Below are 23,019 nucleotides of genomic sequence, written 5' to 3'. Positions count from 1 at the left end.
GGTTCTGAAACTGGGATGGTGCAGTGAGCTAAAAAACGGTGTTGGATCTAGCCCTGATCTCTTGACTGGGTGAGAGTATTCTGCCTAATTCAGAGACTCTGTCCCTCACCACCCCTTGTTGTAAACACTTCTAAAAGTGGCATTTCTGAAATAGTAATAATAAATCCGCTTTCACCAGTAAGCAGCATTTACCACCACTATTCCAAACATACCAAACTTGATCACGCTACCCCTCTCATGTCAGGAATTTCCACTGAAGCATATATCAGGGAATCCCCAATGCATCCTTATGAGAGGGCAGCCTCACAGCAGTGAGAAACCAAATAAGCTGTTTGCCACCACCAGGCCATGCCACACAGTTAAGGCACATTTCCTACCTTTTACCAACACTACACCCTGCCCAAAGGGCTAACTAGGGCCTAACTTAGGGGTGACTGATATGTAGTAAAAGGGGAGTCACAGTCGTGGCAACCACTTTATGTGCAATGTCACAGTGGTTGTAAATTGTGCGTGCAGGCCTTGCAGTGGCAGAGGCCTCAGAGAGGTTTGAAAGGCTATGTTGATGGGGGCGCACGCAGCGCTGCAAGCCCACCAGTAGCATTTAATTTACTGGCCCTGGGTTTATGAGATACCACTGTACAAGAGAGAGACTGACAGGTAAATTAAATATGCCAAACAGGTGTAGACCAATCTTACCAAGTTTACCATTGAGAGCACTTGCACTTTAGCTCTGAACAGCAGTGATAAAATGCTCAGAGTCCTAAAACCACCAACAATAGGTCAGAATAAATACAGGAGGAAGTCAAAAAGTTCTGGAATGACCATGCAAAAAAGGGCCATGTCCAACACACCCCCATACAACCTCTTGTACACTCATTCACACACTCACACACCCACACAGCCATTCACAGATCCATACCCACACACCCATTCACTCCTCCACAGAGCCACTCACACACCCACTGACTCACTCAAACAGCCATGCACAAAACCACTCACCCATACAACCAGTCACTCATCCCCACAGCCACTCACACAGCTATACACTCACACACACAGCTACTCACACACAGACTTAGTCACATATACAGGCACTCACACGCCCACTGGCACACCCATACAGCCTCTAAACACAGCCACTCACTCACCCATACAAGCAGTCAGGCACTCACTCACTCACACAATCACTTACATACACATTCTCACATCCATACAAGGACTCTCATATCTGCTCACTCACCCATACAGTTATTGACACAGACACTCATTCTCCAATACAACCATTCACACACCAACTCACTTAACCACATGCTCACTGAAACAGCCACTCACTCACACATACAGCCACTTATACAGCAAGTCACTCACTCATACAGTCATTCAGACACCCACTGACTCACCTATACAGGCACTCTCAGTGCCACTCACTCACCCATAAAGCCACTGACACACCCACCCTCTCAGCAACATATTCACTCACCCACATAGCTACTCACATGCCTACTTTTATACCCATACAGCCAATCACGCACACAAAACCACTCACACACCCATAAACCCACTTACACACCTATACAACCACTGACACCCACTCACTCACTTACATACCAAGTCAGAAATCCATTTACTCATCCATATAGTCACTCATGCATGCACTCACACACCTATATAGTCACACACACACACACACACACACAGCTACAGTCACACACCCACTCAGATCACACATGTTAGAGATAGTATCACTCATTAGTAGTACAACTAGTATACTAATTTACCTTTTGTAGTAGGTTAGTATATATGCTTAGCACCCATAAACTCTTAAACACACTTACACTCACTGGATGATGTCATCAGTGATGCCATTTGAGACGTCATCAGTAAAGTCATCAGTGATGTCACTGACCATGTCATGAGTGATGTAATATGTGATGTCATAAGCAGTGAATTGTGGGGGTGTGAGTGAAAGTTAGCTTGGGTAACTATAACTGCAGAATTTCTATGGTTTTGTACGAGTAAAATCTGAGCCTAACTATAACGTCTCTGTAACCTTTAGTTTTTTCAGTGACTACAAATATATATATATATAAGGGAGGGCACTCGCTCTTGCACTTTATAGAAATAAAATGGATTGCTGGCACTAAAGATTTGGTAATGTGGCTTCATTGGTGTCGTTCACTGGACTAAGCACCTGGAATTGGAGTGGAGGTCTACGCCTGGTGTAACCGCTATCTCTGGCGGTCAGGATTCTACATCTAATATATATATATATATATACATCACCACACAGAAAAGATACCTTTGTGAAGACGCCAACACACTTAGGAGTTCAAACCTTCTTTAATGCAGGCTGCAAATGCAATACTGTTTGCACCATCAGCAAGGCGCCATACGCGTTTCGGGTGTGCTGCCCTTGATCACTGGCTCCGCATTGAAATTCCCAGCAGCCTTTGCAGAACGTATTATACATCCTGTGGGCCCGCCCTGATGGGCCAGGTGCCCCATTGCCTTGTGGTCTTAGAAGTTCTGATATTGTATCCACAGTGGGTGCTGTCAGGAATCAGATGCGCTATATACAATCCATAGTGGGTTTACCTCTGGAGGAACAATTTGTTGCACTGCCAATATTTTCCTGCAAAAATCGGCCTCCCAAATCCTTCAAGTGCCCAAAAATAATAGGCACTGGGGCCCGCATTCGCGGCGGGGCATCTTCGCGACGAGGCACGCCACAATTTTATCACCACACAGAAAAGATACCTTTGTGAAGACGCCAACACACTTAGGAGTTCAAACCTTCTTTAATGCAGGCTGCAAATGCAATACTGTTTGCACCATCAGCAAGGCGCCATACGCGTTTCGGGCGTGCTGCCCTTGATCACTGGCTCCGCATTGAAAGTCCCAGCAGCCTTTGCAGAACTTATTATACATCCTGTGGGCCCGCCCTGATGGGCCAGGTGCCCCATTGCCTTGTGGTCTTAGAAGTTCTGATATTGTATCCACAGTGGGTGCTGTCAGGAATCAGATGCGCTATATACAATCCATAGTGGGTTTACCTCTGGAGGAACAATTTGTTGCACTGCCAATATTTTCCTGCAAAAATCGGCCTCCCAAATCCTTCAAGTGCCCAAAAATAATAGGCACTGGGGCCCGCATTCGCGGCGGGGCATCTTCGCGACGAGGCACGCCGCAATTTTATCACCACACAGAAAAGATACCTTGGTGAAGATGCCAACTCACTTAGGAGTTCAAACCTTCTTTAATGCAGGCTGCAAAGCTTAGGTAACTATAACTGCAGAATTTCTATGGTTGTGTACGAGTAAAATCTGAGCCTAACTATAACGTCTCTGTAACCTTTAGTTTTTTCAGTGACTACAAATATATATATATATATATATATATATATATATAGATATATATATATATATATATATGTATATATATATATACATATATATATATATATATATATATATATCTATATATATATATATATATATAAATATGAAGCATCATAAATAAAATAGAGATTTCAGAATCAAGCACTTACAAAGTCTCGTGGTCTGACTTTTTAAAATGGAAAATCCTATATTTATTTTCAGATTTGTATGTGTTATTGTGTATATGAGTAAGTGGCAGAATGTGAGAATAGAGAATATATCATTTGTAGGTGCACCGAAAGATAATTGAGAGGTTAAATGAAATGGTGGGTGAAACACTTGCTATATCGATAGTTGGAGGAATGTATGAGTCTGTACATCAATGAGTGAACGCACAGCAGTGGTGGAAGGGGAGTGCAGATTCCTGCCACCAGTGGGACTGTACCCAACTCCAGGATCATGTACTGAGTCAGCCATAGATGCACTCACTCGTCCATCATTTTGATCACCTACTCACCCACTGTGGTTCTGAAAATTCTGGATTCGTAATCGTTGTGGACTCGAGAATCAAAACTTCGTCGAAGTATGACGAATTTGGTATCAAAAGACCGAGAATGACGAGCACAACATGTACATATGTTTTCAGCACATTCGAGTGACGATTTCACCTCGAAATCGTCATTTCCGTTCAGAACCCTTGGCTTCCATTTTATATACTGCAGCCATCTTGTGTGTTGCCCTTTACATAGGCCTTAATCCAGCTGAATTCAATTCCACAAGGACACATACTCCTTAATCGACTTTTCGTTGACCTATACAAGTTGGAACCATTGCCCCAGGCCGAACTCGTTAGGTCAGTTCCCCTCCCAGTGGCCGAACAAGATAACATCAAGGCTCAACCAGCCATAAAACCATTTCAGCACGCACACCTGCCGTATCTCACTCACATCTGTCTCCACTCCTTTCTCTTCATTCTCTTTATGATGGGGAGGTGCCCGGTTTTATTGGGGGTCCACTGATATCTGATGAAATGTTGGGCCCTGCCGAGTGATTTGTTGTAGGCAGCACAAAGTGAAATATGGACATGTCATCATGACTCTGCTTTTTCTTTGTATTGGAAATATGTTAACGATTTACTTTACAACCAAGAATGTTTGCCTGAAGCTCAAAATTGTGTATAAAAAGACAAGCCTGACTTTGTAAATTTGAGCAGTCTCCTGAGAATATACTCCCCGTGTGTTGTACTTCTAGGACACTTGTTACCTTGGTTGCAGCCAATAAAATCGATCCTTGACTTCACCTAGAAGACTCTGAGTTTCTGTAGGTCTGAATCAGGAAGAACTCGAGGTCTCTGGGTGTACCCTGACACCGCTGGGTTATCGGTTCTGTGCCAGTTCTTAAGAAAACCCAGTACCTCAATTGGCGCCCAACGTGGGGCGATTCCAGTGGTACCAGCCCAGCCAGAGGTTCGTGAGGAGCTTCGTGTGGAAATTCCGGAGGACGGCCAACCACTTCAACGACCCCTGCATGTCGACGTGGTCCGAAGGTCTTTGCTGCGAGGTTCCCCGCTTCCTGACGGCTACGAAGGACTGCTGCCCTGGCTATCGCCCTGATTTGGACCCTTGAAGTTTGGTAGAGCGAAACACTGAGACGAGTCTTCTGGTGAAGTCATCGATATTTCAGTTAAGTATAAGTGGAGCGTCTCCCAGTCCTTAGTGGTTCTTAAGTTTTGGGTATCCTTTGGGATAGTTTTGTGTTGGTACTTGCAAGCACCAAAACCGAGGGACTTGTGTATTCACAAGAACTATCGTAATCGATAAATCCTTCGAAGATTGGAACTAGACTAGAGAGCGAAGATGCCTAGTCTTAGACTTGGAAATTTGTTTTGTCTTGGTGGTAATAATAGGGACTCCCGATTGGAGGACTCGTGTCCGGTTCCTCCGGTTGGAACTCCAACTTACGAGTTTTATGTGAAACATGGGGTAGGCCCCATCACATACAATGAAGTGTGGATCAAATACACCAGAAAAGATGGTGTTTTAAAATGGCCCCAATACGGTAGCTTTGACACCGAAATCTTAGATAACCTTGAAGTCAAACTGTTCAAAAAGAAAGCCCGGCGGGCGATGTTTGACTCTTTCCGCCTATGGCGTAAAGAAGCCAAACAAAAGGAAATCAAATTAGCTAAGAAAAATAAGAGAGAAGGGGAACTTTCAGTAATGCAAGCTGCTATGCGGTTCAAAGACAATGAAGAAGAGCAGATGAGTGAGCAGTTGCACAGGCAACGTAAAATGGTGATAGATAAATGCTATCCAGTTTTGCCGCGTCTTAAGCAAGATACAGCAAAAGAGCACGGAAAAGACCAGTTAATGTCACACCTGTTAAGTTCACCACCCCCCTATGCACAGAATGCTACGGCGCCTCCGCAACCTTTAGTTGCGCAACCTGTAAATGCATTGCCTCCTGCTTCTCTACAGCACCCACCAGCTACTCTTCAGCTGGCTCATACTTCTCTGGTGCAGCCTCCTCAAGGCTCACCGACCACATCTGCTCCGCCTATGCCTCCTATGACTTTGCCTAGCGCTCCTTCTATTTCTCCTGATGTCTCCTCTGCTATTGCCTCTGCCCCTGCCTTGTCTCACCCCGTTTTTCCACCCGTTCTTCCTTCAGTTTCACCTTCCATTCGGCAGAAAATGGCCAGCACTGTCACTAACCTTTTCTCGCCTCTTTTCGGGTCGCCTACTATGACCCCTAACATAGAACGCAGACAGTTGCGAAGTCGACTGCCTGACTATCAAGAAAGAGACTCACTGAATCGTTTGGCACGAAAGTGGGTTATGGACACCGTAAAATATGATGTAGAGTCGGTCATGGAAGTCTTCCATCAATGGGAAGCACTGACGCAGAGATATGTCTTTGAACAAATGTGTGTTTTTCTTTGTGAGGATTTGGAAGACAATGATTTAGAATGCATCCCGCAGGAATTGTGTCATGTACGGTTTAAGTTTGGAGAGGGTATGATTGTAGGTCCCGATGTCGAGAAAGCGATTGAAATATTGTTATCATATCGGAGTAAGGGGAGCGCTTCTGGGTCACAATCTGAGCATGGTACATCTAGTAGGAAAAAGGCGCGACAATACCCCATAAGGGAAGTTCCCCCACAATGGAGAGAGGGCGACACGACTGTCAACCCCCCTATTCTGCCACATTTTCAGCGTGTATGGGTACATGTCCCATGGAAACGAGCTGAAGTTTTAGCACTCAAACAGACATTACCTGATCCGCGTAAAAATCCTGCAGGGTATTACAAAGAGTTGTCGCAAACTGCTGGATCATGTATAATGAATTTAGCCGATATAGATATGCTATTTGGGAATGTTGTTCCACAGCCTTTATGGAGTAAGATTCGTCATACAGATCACGATCAGGAATTAGGTGACTCATGGGCTAATATTGTTGCCACAGATGCCCGACAAGTTGGTGGTGCCAAGCCTGACCCTTTGATAGCAGAACTCCCCGGTTAAATAGTGGATTACATGAAAACGATAATGCCTGCAATACGTGTAAATTGGGACAAGTTGTCTGCATGCAAGCAGAAGAAAGAAGAAACTGTCTCAGATTTCTTCACCAGGTTTGAAGAAACATTTGTCGATCACAGTGGTCAGGATATGACCACCGAAGGTGGTCAGAGATTGTTCGTCGATAAATTCGTGCACAATCTGCTTCCAGAGTTGTGTAAAAAGTTAAAGGATTCAGAAAGTTCTTGGGCAGTTTCGTCTTCAGCGCAGATACTAGCTACAGCCCAATATTACGAAAATAGGGACAAAGACGAGAAAGACAGAGCAGAAAAGAAAACTAAGGAGTTGAAAACGAAGGTTTTGTTACAACAAGCTTATCCGCCACGTGGTGGTGGTAATCAGAATAATAGCGGCCAGAATAACTATCAGAATAACTTTCAGCACCCTCAACAGTATCAAAGGAACTCGCAAAGGGTCGAGTATACTCAGCCACGTGTCACTGTAGGCCCCAATCAGTGTTTATATTGCAAGGAAGAAGGTCATTTTAAGAATAATTGTCCAATTCTGTTACAGCGTGCAAATGGTGGTTCAAACACAAGAGGTCGAGGCGTTCAACAAGCCTTTAGAGGTAGAGGACGTGGAAACGTTCCCCAAAACGCACGTCCACTTCCACCACAAAATTCTATGAATAGATTTGATCAGCAGAACAACACATCTGACAGAACAGCTCAATACTATGTTGATGATTACTATACAGAAAGTGAGAATTGGGAAACTTATGATTGCTAGGACAGCCATAGACAAAGAGAGGGAGTTGTTTCAGTTCCAGTATATCGGAGTGGACCATACGTTGAGGTGATTACATCAGGTATGTCAGAACCTTTTCTTTTGGATACTGGTGCTATGAAGAGTTCTATTATGCACTCCAAACTCCCTGGCGCACCTTTGTCTGGCGAAACGAACGTTTCCGTAGGTTTTTCTGGCGCCCCAGTTAGAAATCCGATTTCTGATCCTTTGTCTCTTTCTGTTGGTCCTTGCGAACTAGAAGCACCCCTCATTCTGACAACAGGTTGTGGTGAAAAACTTGCTAGGATTGGATTTGCTAAAACGATTACATGCAACTTTGTACTGTTCTCCTTCAGGAGTACAACTTACTTTAGGTAAGAAAGTGGTTTCTCCCATGTACCTGTCAAGAGATAAACTTCCAGCAGAATTGTCGTTTCTTCCAGATATCCTTTGGGCCACTGGTCCTAATGATGTGGGTCTTTTAGAAATACCACCATATGTTGTTACGTTGAAAGCCAACGTGAAAATGCCACGAATTCCCCAATACCGAATTTCTAGTGAAGGTGAAAAAGCGTTGCTAGCGATCGTTTATGAATTGATTGAAAAGGATGTGATTGAAGAAACACGAGGCAACGTTTGCAATAGTCCTGTTCTGCCTGTTTTAAAACGAACTGACCCTTCTCAGCCACCTGTGTACAGATTCGTGATTGATCTTAGAGAAGTCAATAAAATAGTTGTGCCACAATTCCCAGTTGTCCCCGACATTACTACGTTATTGACTATGATTCCAGCTTCTGCCTCTTGGTTTTCGGTGATTGACCTGAAGAATGCTTTCTTCAGCATTCCAATTGCTGAGGAGAGCAGGGATATTTTTTCCTTCAGTTTAGGAGGTCGCAGCTTCCGCTTTAAACGCGCTCCTCAGGGCTACTGTGAAAGTCCATCAATATACAGCCAAGCTCTAAAAACACAGCTTGATACGATTGTTTTGCCTAAAGGTGCTACTCTTGTACAGTATGCTGATTGCTGCAGATACTGAGGAAATTTGTAAGAAAGCAACAACTTCATTGTTACGCCATCTGTGTGATTTACATCATAAGGTGTCACTTTCCAAACTGCAATACTGCCGACAAGAAGTGACCTACTTAGGTCACCTCTTATCGAAGGAGGGAAGGAAACTGACCCCAGAGAGAATTCAGGCAATAGCGAAATTTAGTGTGCCTAGAACACAAAGAGAAGTGCGTGCTTTCTTGGGTATTACATCGTACTGTAGACAGTGGATTCCAAATTTTTCATTATTGGCCAAACCTTTGGTGGCATTAACATGTAAAGGTACACCCAATCCCATTCCTTGGTCTGAAGAGTGTCAGAAAAGTTTTCTCGAATTGCGCACAGCATTATGTTCGGCTCCTGTGTTGGGTACCCCCGACTACAGTAAGCCTTTCACATTGTATGTCCACGAGAAGGAGGGCTGTGCATTGTCTGTGTTGACTCAGTTGTTTGGAGGTAGGCAGCGTCCATGTGCCTACTTTTCGTCGACTTTGGATCTGGTAGCTAAAGCATTGCCAAGTTGTTTAAGAGCCACAGCAGCAGCAGCTGTTTCTATTCGACAGTCTGCTGGTCTAGTAATGAATAATACACCAGTCGTGATGGTCCCACATGCAGTAGACACGTTGTTAAATAGGACCAAGACACAGCACTTAACTAGTGCTCGTCTGTCCAGTTATGAACTGACATTACTAGCGAGTCATGTGCACATAAAAAGGTGCAGCACCTTAAGCCTAGCTACATTGTTGCCAATTGCAGAAGAATCAGATGTTTCAGAACAGCACGATTGTTTTCTTAGAACAGAGGGGGAGACGAAAGGGAGAGTAGACCTATCCGATACTCCTCTTGCTGAATGTGATGGTACGTTATGGGTGGATGGTTGATGTTTCAAGCTCCCGAGTGGTGACACAACTGCAGCATATGCTGTCACGACTTTGCATACAGTAGTTGAAGCTGCACGTGTGCCACATAATTCGGCTCAAGCAGCAGAGTTAATTGCACTTACGAGAGCATGTGTGTTGTCTAAAGGAATGAAAGTGACTGTCTATACCGACAGTCAGTATGCATTTGGAGTGGCTCACAGTTTTGGGCGGTTGTGGAGAGAACGTGGATTCCTGACTTCGCATGGAGCTAAGATTCAGCCTGGTCAGTTGGTGAATGAGCTTCTTGAATCACTGACCCTGCCCCTGCAAATGGCGATTGTGAAATGTAGTGCTCACAAGAAGGTGACTGACGATGTTGGTCGTGGAAATGCATTCGCTGATGAAATCGCGAAAGAAACTGCAAGGAATGTGATAAGCCGGATGTATGTTGCAGGCCCTGCAAGATGGACTGGTGATGTGGGAATGTGTGAAGACACGATGGAAAGTGTGAAATCTATCCAAGCTGAGGCCACAGAGAAAGAGTTGAGCATGTGGAGAGAAAGTACGGGTAGGATGGATGCAAATGGTTGTTGGGTTGAATTGTCTGAACACCAGAGATGGTTGTTACCCGATGCGTACGTGCTTGCAGTAGTTACAATGGCTCATGGAATGGCTCATATCAGCGTGAAAGGGATTTGCGAGTTGTTGGCTCCAGTATGGAAGAATTCAGGGATTCCCAAGTGTGCAGAGAATGTTGTCAAGAATTGCATGGTATGTTTGAAGCACAATCCTGGTAGGGGAACCCCAACTCCAGCTGGTCATTTTGCACCTCCTACGTATCCGTTTGAGGTTTTGCAGCTAGATTTCATCCACATGGAGAGGTGCAACAACTTAAAATAAGTACTCGTTGTTGTTTGTGCTTTTTCAAGATGGGTAGAAGCCTATCCCCTAAAGGACAATACTGCCTTGTCCACAGCAAAAGCCCTTGTGAAAGATTACTTCCCCAGGTTCGGAATGCCTAGAATGGTCTGGTCTGACAATGGGAGTGAATTTGTGGGTCGTGTGATGAAGAGAGTGTGTGAAGGGCTAGGTATTAGGCAGAAGTTCCACGCTGCAAATCACCCCCAATCAGCTGGATTAGTAGAATGTTACAATGGCACTTTAAAACTCAAATTGGCCAAAATCCAAGCGAGCACAGGTCTTAAATGGCCTGATGCTCTACCCTTAGCACTCCTGTCCACCAGAATGACCGTGCATTCACGAGTGAAACTTAGTCCATATGAGATAGTTTTTGGCCGGCCAGCCAATATATGGGGAGTGCCTAGGCCCAAAAAGTTTAGCGAGCTTGAACACCCTGTTTTGCTTGATTACCTGTATGAATTGACGGCTAAATTGCGTGTTTGCATCAACAGGTTCATGACACCCTGCCTCCGGTCTCTGAAACTCCAGGACATGCCATTGAACCTGGATCCTGGGTGCTGGTAAAGAATTTCCAGAGAACAAAAAACGACCAGCCCAGGTGGACTGGACCTCACCTTGTCCTTCTTTCTACAAGATCTGCAGTTCGAGTGGAGGGGAAGGCCAACTAGGTCCACGGGACCCATTGTAAGAAGGTCCCTTCCCTTCTGCCTCATGACCAGTGGGTCCAGAAGGGTGTCACTGACCCAGAACCTGATACCGTGTCACATGCCGTCCCTTTTAATGATTTGCACGTAAAAAGAACTGACTCTGAACCAGAAACTGAGAACATTTCGCACAAGGCTGTGCCACCATCCAAGCTATTGAACACTGCAGAGCCTGACCTTTTGTTTCCAGATCAGACAATACCTGGGAAACAACGATATAACTTGAGACCGAGAAAAACGAACTAATAAAAATTCCTTTTTGCAATTTGAGACAAAAGATCCATAGACTAATAAATTGATATTTTCCTTTCCCCAAGTACTATTTTTGAAAGTGCAGCTCTCCCATCCAGGAAACTTGCTCATTTTTGTTTTTCGAACCGCCATCCGGGTTCCGCTGCTAGGGCCGTGGTTGCCCAAAAAGTCTTTGGGGTGCAGCTAACGACGTTAGGTCGGTAGTTCTGGTTGGTCTAAGGGAGTTGCCCTGGACTAACGGAAGCATCCTTTAGCAGAATCAACCTACCACCGCGGGCAGCACTCTAGAGAGGATGGAGTTTCCCGATGTGGAGAGACCTGCCAAACAAACGAACTTTAAGCACGAATCACGCAAAGTGATGACAAAGAAAAGTTTTTTAATGTTGTGCATTTGTATGTTATTCAGTATGATGATATTTTTAATAAGTTATGTTTTGTTCTCTTTTCGTGTAACATTTGCACCCACTGCCTCCTCCTCCTACTGTTTCCTCTCACTCTTTTCAACCCCTTCCTGAACACGAATCAGCTAGGAGATTAGAGTTTATTAATAACTCCTTTGTTCAGCTTTTGCACCAACACCAACTAGTAATGAACACAACTAACTGTTGGGTGTGTGGTCTTATGCCTCACACTACGGATAAAGGTATCCCTTATCTAGTTCTGCCTTTCAGTCATAATGGCTCTGTGTGGGCATACAGAACCATGTTCATATATGCACGAGAAGTCCAACCCCTACGTTCTGTAAAAGACAACCTCAAGACTAGCGCCCTAGTTAAAGGTATAGTTGACATGATTAAGGAAGTAATTTCTTATGAAGATACCCCGGACGATGAGATACTTGCATATGTGGGTTGGAACGTGACCGGATATGGAGCTACTTTAAGTGAGAAACAGCAAGCAAAGAGATCTTCCCCGATCTGGATTGTACCCCATCAGGGTAACCTATGTCTGCAAGGTATTGGCAAGAATCCCAGAGCTCAGTTAGGGAGAAGTGTCTGTACAGAAACGTATGTTTTTGGGTCTCAGACCTCCCCTGCGTTTTTAGCAGCTAAGGGTACTTATTTCATCTGCCATGATAGAGCCTATACATGGTTGCCCCCTGACTTTTCGGGCTCATGTTTTGTTTCATTCCTGTTGCCTCCCACCTACACAGCAGCGGCAGACTACCACCGGACAAGGATAGTTAGAGGTGTTTTGAGTAAAGAAGACACTGCAGGTCAAGAATTTGGGGACTTTGCAAAGGGTTTTCTGCCGTTCTGGGGATCCATGGCTAACAGTAGGAACATAAGGCAATTGACAAGGTTAGTGGAGTCCACCGTGACTGAAACTGCTGGTGCCCTTAGTAACTTGACTGCTGAGCTCCAGTCGGATCGACTTATGACCCTTCAGAACCGGGTCGCTTTAGATGTTATACTTGCAGACCGAGGTGGGGTATGCAGATTGATCCAATCTAGCTGCTGCATTTTCATCCCAGATAACGCTCCAACGGTGTACCAGGCCATCTCCAAACTACATAAGATTTCCGAATCTATTCATGTGGATAAAGGAGATTGGTCGTTATTGGGATGGTTCCGGGAACTGATATCTGCCTGGGGATGGAAAATTCTAATGGTCATTGGGATTGTCTTAGCCATTCTTTTCCTGTTCTGTCTATGCATACAGTGTGCTCCTGCAATATGTGGCCTCTGTGTTACATCATGTGTAAGGAAGCCTGTGTCGAGAGATTAACTAAGTACTAGAATGATGTTACAGCAACATCTCAATGACTTTAGGAATACAGATCTGGACTCAGACTAACATGAGGATAGATTTATTGCCTATGTAAGGGCAAAATGAGGGTCTGTGGTTCTGAAAATTCTGGATTCGTAATCGTTGTGGACTCGAGAATCAAAACTTCGTCGAAGTATGACGAATTTGGTATCAAAAGACCGAGAATGACGAGCACAACATGTACATATATTTTCAGCACATTCGAGTGACGATTTCACCTCTAAATCGTCATTTCCGTTCAGAACCCTTGGCTTCCATTTTATATACTGCAGCCATCTTGTGTGTTGCCCTTTACATAGACCTTAATCCAGCTGAATTCAATTCCACAAGGACACATACTCCTTAATCGACTTTTCGTTGACCTATACAAGTTGGAACCATTGCCCCAGGCCGAACTCGTTAGGTCAGTTCCCCTCCCAGTGGCCGAACAAGATAACATCAAGGCTCAACCAGCCATAAAACCATTTCAGCACGCACACCTGCCGTATCTCACTCACATCTGTCTCCACTCCTTTCTCTTCATTCTCTTTATGATGGGGAGGTGCCCGGTTTTATTGGGGGTCCACCGATATCTGATGAAATGTTGGGCCCTGCCGAGTGATTTGTTGTAGGCAGCACAAAGTGAAATATGGACATGTCATCATGACTCTGCTTTTTCTTTGTATTGGAAATATGTTACCGATTTACTTTACAACCAAGAATGTTTGCCTGAAGCTCAAAATTGTGTATAAAAAGACAAGCCTGACTTTGTGAATTTGAGCAGTCTCCTGAGAATATACTCCCCGTGTGTTGTACCTCTAGGACACTTGTTACCTTGGTTGCAGCCAATAAAATCGATCCTTGACTTCACCTAGAAGACTCTGAGTTTCTGTAGGTCTGAATCAGGAAGAACTCGAGGTCTCTGGGTGTACCCTGACACCGCTGGGTTATCGGTTCTGTGCCGGTTCTTAAGAAAACCCAGTACCTCAATACCCACCCATGCATTCACTTTCCTCGGTCTTGCATTTGTTCATTCATTCGCTCATTCATATATACATGAATTTATTCGTCCATGTGCCCAGTCACTTATTAATTCATTAGCCTGTGCATTCCTTCATCCATCCTATGCACACATTCATCGTCACACTGATCCGCAGAATTCCATACACACAATTGCCTATTAACGATGAAGCACTTTCATTAGAAAAATAAGGCCTATTGGCTTTGTCAATGATTGTCATCATGAACGTTACTCTTTCTTTAACTTCACAAATTAACAAAACATTCCATACTTGCTTGCATCCACTGAGAATTAGCATGAGAATCTTCCCATTCCTAACATTCCACCAAAGAACCACAGAAATTCTACCCATAATAATTCCTGCCCTAACTGTAACCTTCTTAAAGAGGTGCACATCACCTTAGACATAGACACTCTTTCGGCAGGCAAACAAGAAGGTTGCTTTCAGTACCCAGGCCTTGAAATATTGTTCGGGAAATTTGCAGTACTACCCAAAAAACCAGCAGTGTTACTGCATGCAATAATCTTGCTATTAGTGCAATTACACCTTTGAATTGGCAACAACGCTTCTGGGAGCTGTTACAGATTTAATAGTTCAAACCTAGCAACAACTCTTCGTGGTGCTATGGATAAACCTTTCCCATTCTGTAATTTGGTCAACGGTATTATAATTTTCTGTTACAACATTTTCATCATGACATGATATGATATGATATTTGATATGATTTGATATGATATGATATGATAAGATATGATCTTGTGAAGAAAGAGGTTGTGGTCTGGTTGTGCTACCTCAGTGTGTAATATACTCTCTACCTGTACTAGGGCCAGTCAGATTAGTTTGAAAAACCTTAGCTCAACCCTGGGTAGCGGTGGCTCTGAGTAGTCAGGCTTTATCAAAGAAACACATTTAAAGCATTAAGAAGTACCAAAACTGTTGAATAAGAAAGAAACAAGACTGCAGTAAAAATCTGACCCCTGTTTCTAAAAGTGGTTGATTTTTTATCTTTAAATGGACATCACAACAAAAAATCCACCAGAGGATACTTAAGGTAGGAATTTTCAAAGGAACGCTAAAACACTGCTTTTCAACCAGCGCAATAAATCCTTTTAGTGGACTGCGCTAGCAGTAACACTGTAAAACTTTTTATAAAGTTGTGAACTACTACTCCAGCCCTATTTGGGAGACTTCCTCGGGCAAGTAGCAAGTCACAGGGACCAAAGAGATCCAGTTGGACATTTACGGCAAGTCAAAACTGTCTTCAGTCAAGTTCCAGGCTCTATGAGTGAACCACAGTAGACTTTAATGGGGTGGTCCTGACGCAAGTGGTACAGGATGCTGAGGATGCACAAGAATTCTGAGGATGAATCCTGGGTCATATCGTTCAATTAGTTTATTAAATAATGACTACAAAATATTTACCAAGATAATGGCGACCAGAATAACTTCATCAGTGCAAAAATTGGTTCATAAAGATCAATGTGTTTTTTTTCCCAGGGAGGATCCTTGCAAAGAATACAATTTTGTTAGTTCAAGCAATTGATTATTTTTCAAACAATTAAATCAAAGCAGCAATTATAATGCTTAACGCGGAAAAAGAGGATGCTGATCCAGTGATGGGGTCTTCCTTGGTCCACAAACATGTTGAGGTGACTTTGGCCACAATGTTTGATGTCCCTAGAAGGCCAGAAGTAATCTAGACAAAAAACAGTTGTCACTGGTGTACTGTTCTCCGGTTACAGTGAAACCAGTGGTTCCCTTTAACTGACAATACCTTCCTTCCTTGATGGCCAAACTGCATTCTGAGAACACTCCCAAGTCCAGTAGACTTGGGTGCAGCTTTCAATGTTCAGGACTCAGTTTCCCAGGCTGTACTTTGACAGTCAGCGGTGCTCAGCAGCAGTTAGGTGTTTTTGGCTACCAACTCATCAAGGGAGGCTGTTTGAGCTTTTGTGGTCCTGTAGCAGTAACGGGAAATAAGCCAACTGACTCTTGGAGTCACTTCTCCTGTCTGAGGCTTGGGGATGACTAATCCTCAAGCAGGGCACCGCAGGCAGAGTCATCACTTTGCCAGGACACAGAGCAGCAGGTGCATTCCAGTCTTTAGTGCAGCCTCCTTTTGCTTGGTCCAGGGAACAGAAGGGCAGTCCTTCTTCAGTCCCCTTTTCAGTAAAGACGTGTTCTGATGTCTGGGTGCCATGGGTGCGACTTCTATGCAGAGTGTGTGCCCTCATGGGATGTGGCAACTACTAGCCAATTGGCTACCAGGTTCCCTTCTTCCTAGCGATGACTGCCTGTAAAGTGTGACATCTGGCTAGTGCAGAATGCACTATTCTGCCCACTACCAACATAGTAGAAACCTTCTCTTGTCGTGTGGAACTCCCTAGCCCAACCCAGAGGTGTGGCTACCTGGGGGCTATGGGCACATGGTAATATCAGTGTTACAACTGTTTCCCCCACTCTGTCCCAACACCAACCTATCTGCCAGAACAAAAGAGTAGCCCCTCTCGAGTGTGTCCACCATCCACTCTTCAAAGGCTGCTTCCCCTTTGAAGCTCGCCTTTTGGGCTCACTCCCTGTGTGGCCTTCCTTCCAGGGAGAGGTCACATCTCTTTTAACGCCGGCCCTTTGTGTTCCTTCTGAGAGTCATTCTCCCCTCTCCCCAGGGGGGCAGAAGGGTTTCTCGTCGCCAGAAACAGTAAGCTGTCCCTGGAAAACTTTGGCCAGCAGTTACATTAAATTTGACTTTGGCATCAAGACGGGTTAAATGCAAAGATACTATTGACAACTTGAAGTCATATTTAGTAGTCCCGTTTACCAGTTAGCACTGCTGAGTTGTCAGTGTGTTATCCATACTCGCCAACGGAGCTACTAGTCTTTCCATAGCAAAAAGTACAATGAGGGGTTTTCCCTGTCAGGACATGTCAAGTCAAAAATCACATGTCCAATATTTTGATATAAGGAACCCTGCCTTTAGGGCTCAGTAGGCCTGCCTTAAGAGTGACTTTGCCACTACTTTAAATGCCAAATTCAAGTTATCAGTTGAAAACTGCCATGTCAGCCAGCAATGGTGGGCTGGGCATCACACAATAGTGCTGGAGTCCACGAGAGACACTTTAACTTACAGGCTGTGAGTCCCCCTGGTACCACATACTAGAGACTTATAGCTAAATTAACTTATGCCAATTGTGGATGAACTCTTCAGACATACACCTTTAAGGGACATGAACATTTTAAGGTATGAAAATGAGGGTCCACCGATCTGAAAGCGTTTGAAATGTGGGATGATTGCCAGGTTTGTGAAGGAAAATCATAAAGATCAAATTGGATGATAAGTAGGATTTTTATTGTGGATGCAAAGAGAATATTAGTTGAATATGGCCCTATGGACCAAGCAGAGTGGTTGAAGATGGAACATGAGCCTAGAGAAGCTTAATAAAACATTTTAAAATGCCTAAAATTGGTCACAACATGCGTGTCTAGGTGATAGGATGGAGCAAGGAACCTGCCAAGAGGGAACTGTAGCTGATCTCAAGGTATAATTACATAAATTATAGAGAGTGGGCCGATGAGTTTTTTACCAAGTGAAAAAAAAGGTAAGAGTCTAACAGAGAACAGGTTTTGCCAGAAGCGGCAACTATTTCAATCTCTTCTTAGGACATTGCTAAAAATGAAGCGACAGATGAACCAGTTGTCGAGACCTTTGGCAGGTCATAACAGGATAGAAAGTCCATAGGAGGGTAGATGTAATATAAATATTAGTAACTTTGTCATGAAAAAGTAGAGAGGTTGGTACACAGTTCTTGCAAAGGAGCGACATCATGGCTGTCAGTTGTGGGGTGCAATAACTTCTAATTTAGTTTGGGGGTGGGCTGCACTCATGCGCGCTTACAAGTAGCTGTAGAGCTACCAGCAGCCAGGGTTGGAAAGGGACAGAAAATAGGTCAGGGTGCCAAAATAAAAGTGGCAACAATAGGTGAATCAGATACCTAAACATGTGGCCCACATTTGCAAGTCAAGGCAGTTTTGAACTTATTAAGACATGCTGTGTAAGCGCTTTGCAAGGTATGCATGTGTGCTTGCGCTAATATCAAGAATACCAACACAAAAAAAAACGACCCCAGACCATAAAACTAGGCCTCAAACAGCCAAAATACTGACCCACACACAGCTGGCACACCAGCCCTTCGGGCACTGCCTGATTGGCCAACAAGTCAGTCCGACCTTGCCAGCAGCGCACGAGCTACTTGTTAGAGAAGCCTTCACCACTTAGACAAATATAACAACATTTTCTTTTTTATCTCTACTCTGGTACTTTGCTACTGCCCGGTTCCAAAAGACCTTGCTCAGAAGTTGGAAATGTTCTGCTCTGCGTTTCAGACCTTGGCAAGCCTCACCAGAGACATAAGCCCGCCCACCGTAGTACTTCACCCACGTGGAGCCTTGAATAACGAAAAAATGAGCAATGTTTTAAGAATACATTGCTTCGTGGCCAGCGTGACATTCAAGATTCAGGTGGGGGCTCCGTGGTACAACGCATTAACCAGAATTCGGCTCGTGACTGCGAGAAAATGTATTACAGCGTGGCACCCTCTTTCCATTGTGGTTACTGTAGCAACACCGCACAGAAGTACAATGTATGGTTTTAAAAGCCACCTATTTTAAAAGCTACGTTGCTGGCTAAAAATAAGTCTGGCTTTTCGTCCCCCACGCGTTGTCTTTTACCAATTCCTAAAACTGGAGACTTGACACTTACATCATCCTCTTCTCGGTATTCACAGGGCAAAGTGGGCGTGGGGTCATTTCTGCTCGCGCATCATTCGGATTCTGAGAACCGTCAGCTGATCTCGTTAACTCTTTCAGCTCCGAGTACTTAACATTACTGGAGGCATTCTGTCATCCGAAGAAGTAATCTTCCCAATTGTTAAGAAAATTAAGGGCACATCTTGAATGATAATGTGTCAGAAAATATGTCTCTCACCAATGGAAAGGAAAAGTGATCAATTGTATTACTGACTTCGGGCTTTAAATATATATTGAATTTCTTTGCGTGCCAATTAACTTAAGTCAGACTGTCTGTCTCTTCTTTAAATTGGATGAACCAACAATGATAGCCTCGCTACTTATATGATTTATATTTTAGCTGTGAGAACTGTTTTTGTAAAAGAAGTTAAATATGTGAACGATACGACGATGGGGTCCCTATTTAATAAAGTTTGTGCAACGATTGCTCAAAGCACTGTCATTTAGCACTGTACATGTAGATATTTAACCCCTTCGCTGCGGCGGCTATTCCGCCGCAGCGCTATGGCGGTGGGCCGCCGCGCGGCGGTTCCGTGCTTGTGACGGAACCGCTCCGTCACGGCTCGCGGGTGAGCTGTGCTTGTGACGGAACGGTTCCGTCACTGCCCCGCCCGTTCTTTAGAACGTCAGCGCAGGCGCGGAATACGCGCCGCGCAGGCGCGGCGGCAGGGCCGTGACGGAACCGTTCCGTCACCAGCACAGCCGACCCGTGGCTCGTGACGGAACGGTTCCGTCACGAGCATGGAAGAGGTTAAGAAAGGTATAAATTGACGATGACTTTTGCGCTGTGTTTCGTTGGGTGAGCCCCCACGTAAACGTTCATAAAATAAGGGCCATATTTATCAAACCTTCACGCAACGCAGCAAGCAACCTTGCTGCGCTTCATGAAAGGACAGGGATGCACAGTATTTTGCATTATACGGTGCATTCCTGTTCTTTCCTTGAACTAGCGAACTTTTAGCCGCCTAGCGCCAATGCAGGCAATCTTGCCTCATGGTGCAAGGGTGACTGTTTTGCAGGCAGAATTGTTTTTGAGCAGGAAGGGACACCTTCCTGCACAAAAACAATTCTCAAAGGCATATCCCTCTTTCTATGTGGGCTGCACAATGCAACACACATAGAAAGAGGAAAAAATAAGGAGAAATCAATATATGTCTCCTCGTTACACCTCAAGTGGGGAGGCGTAGCATTTTGATCCATTTCCAGGTCTACCACTAATGGTAAATCTGGGAATGCTGAGAAATCCATGGGTGGATGTGTGGGAACACCCACGCTTCACCCAAAGAATGCCTCCTTGGGATAGAGTAACACAAGGCAGTGACTTCCGCTGCTTTTGGTTGCTCCTGATTTATCAAGCCATGAAGGGCCTCACAAGGTGGCCTTGTGTGGATTGATAAATCTCACTTTTGTGTTGCATGGCCTCTGCGACCTCATGCGTGGTGCAGGGGCGAGACAACACTATAATAAATCTGAGCCTAAGGTCTTTGGGGTGGCCAAAGTTGTAGGGAAAAACTTGACAAAGCTAGGCTTTGCTACAAACAACTCCATAAAAAAAGCACTTTTAGAGGAGGAATTTTTTCCAAGATGTTTTGGGCTGTGGGGTTGGTTGTCTCTCCCTCCTGTCAATTAGCTGTGGGGTTGGTTGTCTCTCCCTCCTGTCAATTAGCTGAAGTGGTAAAAAGAGACAGTTGTAGGCCTAAAAACTGGAAACCCATGGCAGGGGCACATTTATTCAGCCTCCTGCACTCCTGTAGAAGTGACAAGGGAGATTCCAGCAGGTCGCTGACCCAACTCCCCCTTGCTGCCTCCGAGCAGCAGATCATCGCCTTGTGCAGCCCGCCAACCCCTGCCTGAGTCCCTTCCACTTTGTCTCTCTTTTGTTTGCCCATTTCTCATCTCCTTTTCCATTTCCGCTCCCTTGTACCCGTTATGCTCCCATTTGCTTCTTTCTGATCCCCTCTGCCTGTTTCTGCACGTCTTTATCTGCCTTTCTTTTATGGAGCTGTTTCTTGTATTGTGCCTGCTTTTCTTGTATTGTGACAGTTTCTAGGCTATTATGCCGTTCTGCCTCGTTTTTTCTTAGGCTTCTCTTTTCCCACCTGTTTCTGCCACCTCTCTGCTTCCGTTTCCCGCCTCCTGCCAACTCCTCCCACCGCCACCCAGTGACCCTCCTTTCTCCCAGGAACTACTTATTGGAGTCCGCAGTGTGACCCCCAATGAGCAGATCCCTGAACCAGCTCCCCCTGGCTCACTCCGAGCAGTAGGTCTTCCACTAATGCTGCCGGCTCACCCCTGCCTATAGGCCTTCTGCCTTGTCTCTCTGTCATTTGCCCGTTTCTGCTCTCCTTTGCCGTTTCTGTTTCCTTCTGCCTGTTTGGCTCCCATTTGCTTCTTTCTGATCGTCTCTGCCTGTTTCTGCTCGTCTTTGCGAGCTTTTCTTGTATTGTGTCTATTTTTCGTGTATTTTGCCTGTTTCTTGTACTTTTCCTGCTTTTCTTGTATTGTGCCAGTCAGGCCCGGACTGGCCGTTGCGAGCACCGGGCAATCCCCCGGTGCGTCGCAAGGGTGGGGGCCGGTTTTGGGCACTGGGGGCCGCTTTTGTTACAGGGCCGTTTTTGCAGCATAACTGCAAAATCGGCCCTGTACCAAAATCGTCTGAAAACCGTCCCCGGCAAAGAGCTCGGCCGGCCGAGCAGTTTGTCAGGGCCGGTTTTGGTTCCCAGTCCAGCCCTGATGCCAGTTTCTACGGTATTGTGCTATTCTGCCTCATCCCTGGATCCACACTGAACATCGCTTCAGCCCCACCCAACGACTACAAATTAGCACACAAGAACTGTACCAGCAGACACGGAGGCTGGATTGCCATCACCCACCAGGAACTATCCAATGCACCACCACTACAAATTATGCTACCCAATCATGGAACACCTCAACTTCAAACTCCAGACAGACGACAAATCCACAATCTGGGGCACCCTCACTTACAGACCACTGGGATTGCACCCCAGCTTCTGCAGCACCATCCCCAACTTCGTCGCCCAACTCGCCACAGACTCCAAGGATTACATTTTTTTCAGAGATCTCAACTTCCACCTTGATGTCCTTAATGACATCAGCACCGCCAACCTCCTCAACAGCATGAACAACACCTGACTCACCCAGCTCATCACCAGCCCCATACACAGTGTAGGACACACATGACCCTATCTTCACTTCTAGCAACAGTCAAGTACAGTCACGTTATTGAAGTCACTTGGACACACCTCGCCTTAGTCCAATTCATAATCACCTGCCCGCCCGCCATGACCCTCGTGCCACCAAGTGTCCCCTGCTGCGGCTGGAGCAAAGAGTCAGAGAGCCAGTGGGCCAATGCCCTCAACAACTCCCACCCTGACACTGCACCAAACCTGGACCAGGCGGTCAAAAATGTAACCATATGGATCTCCGAATGTCCGGACTTCAACTTCCCCATCAATCCCATCAGATGAGAGAGATCCACCAAACAGGTTAGACGGTGCATCAAGGAACTAAAAACTGGCATACGCAACTGCGAGCCACTAGAAAGGAAGTGGCACACCTGCAAGGAAACCGTAGACAGAACCACTTTCAAGACAGCCCTAAACCACACCATTGGTCACCGAAGGAAACAAAAAAGAATGCCCCATGTGGACCACATTGAAGCTAGCTCTGACAACAGACAAGAACTCTTCAACACTGTGAGAGCGTTTTCCAATCCCGATCTGCTGAAAACACAATCACCCCTCACAGGACCTCTACGACACACTAGCAGACTACTTCCACAAGATTGCCACCATATACAAAAAAAGTCCCTTCCAATTTCTGTGGTCTCCATGTACTCGATGAAGCTTTCTATGACCACTGACTCACCACCTGAAACTAGCTTCCCCTTCCCAGGATACCACAGCAATTATGAAGTCCATCCACTCAGAAGCCCCCCACCGACCCCTGCCCACACGATA

This window comes from Lissotriton helveticus, chromosome 10 (assembly GCF_964261635.1).
Source record: "Lissotriton helveticus chromosome 10, aLisHel1.1, whole genome shotgun sequence".
Classification (NCBI taxonomy): domain Eukaryota; kingdom Metazoa; phylum Chordata; class Amphibia; order Caudata; family Salamandridae; genus Lissotriton; species Lissotriton helveticus.
The sequence above is the reverse complement of the archived record's forward strand: the minus strand, read 5'-3'. Positions refer to the sequence as shown.